This window comes from Sorex araneus, chromosome 10 (genome assembly GCF_027595985.1).
Source record: "Sorex araneus isolate mSorAra2 chromosome 10, mSorAra2.pri, whole genome shotgun sequence".
Classification (NCBI taxonomy): domain Eukaryota; kingdom Metazoa; phylum Chordata; class Mammalia; order Eulipotyphla; family Soricidae; genus Sorex; species Sorex araneus.
Window position 1 is genome coordinate 17,084,644 of NC_073311.1, and position 1,420 is coordinate 17,086,063.

General features: G+C 43.9%; 1 pseudogene; it reads right to left on the reverse strand.

Moving 5' to 3' along the window:
* Positions 1–536: 536 nt before the first annotated feature.
* On the reverse strand, positions 537–633 carry LOC129399291 (U6 spliceosomal RNA; annotated as a pseudogene).
* Positions 634–1,420: the final 787 nt, after the last annotated feature.

Below are 1,420 nucleotides of genomic sequence, written 5' to 3' on the forward strand. Positions count from 1 at the left end.
TGGGGCCCCTCGGAGGGGATGGGCTCCAGCTTCCCTCCCACCCCGAGCAGAACTCCCGGCGGCCAAAGACCACCAGAACCTAGCTACAGCCATTCTGGAGGCCCGTCTCCACACGATCGGACAGGCCTCACACATGATGGTACCGGCAGAGGAACCCAGGTGTGTGTAATTCCATCAAGGGCCAACATCCAGAGACTTAAAAGTGAGCTCCCAGAAGCGATATCTTGTAGCCTATTTCTCCCTCTGGAAGAAACTAGCAGCTTCTTAGAGTTTCCTGCCCACATGGGACAGCCTTGCAAGCTTTCCATGGTATATTCATATGCCAAAGCCAGTAAGAAGCTGGATCTCATTCCCCTGACCCTGAAAAAACCTCCAGTGTGACATCTTTGGGAGGGCCGAGTGGAGAGAGACTGCTAAGATCTCAGGAAAAGGACGAATGGAGAGGTTACTGAGCCCGTTCTAGAAATCGAAGATAAACGGAATTTTGTGATTCGTGATTCCTATAAATTAACTTTTTTCCTTTTCTTCTTTTTTTATTAAATATGGAACACTTCACAAATTTGCGTGTCATCCTTGCGCAGGGGCCATGCTAATCTTCTCTGTATCATTCCAATATGTGCTGCCGAAGAGAGCACTTAGCTTATTTTTTTAATGTTACCTAGATGTCTTTTAATTGTCTGTCTTCTTTTTATTGTATTTTTATCATTTGATTATTTACCTCCTCTGAAGACTCCGGGCACATCTTTTTGACTCCACCGTTCTTCTGTTCTCCCTGCATTAACATATGCCTCAGAGACCTGGGCCCTATGCAAACAGGATGAGAACGCTATTTGGGTATCCCAAAGAGTAAATGAAAGAGCTATGCTAGTAGTTTTACGTTTCACTCAAGTGAGAGAAGGAATCTGGAGTTCCAACCTTCATCAATGGTCAAGAATCAGGGACTCTGTCTTGTTTCCCAAGGCATCAAAAATCAGATGGGCCTGACATGTAGTGTGATTCAGAGACAACTGCTGGACTAGAACTGTTACCTACTGGATTCCACAGGACGTCAAAAGACCGTGTGGCCATCCACTAATGAGATGGTCAGACTTCTTCGTCAAAACCCTGAATGAATGTTTTGAGGCACTTCCTGTTCCTGGAGCGAGTAGATATCATTAGGCTACAGTGGCGCACGACAGGAACAAATGGAGATATTACTGGCGCCCGTTCAAGCAAATCAAAGATCAACAGAATGACAAGTGATATAAATGATACAAGTGGTTAATGGGATTTTATTATATATATAATATATATGTAATATATATTATATATAAAATATGTATATATATATATATTGGAGTGATAGCACAGTGGGTAGGGCATATGCTTTGCATTAGGACGACCCGGGTTCTATTTCTCTATCCCTCTCGGACAGCCCGGC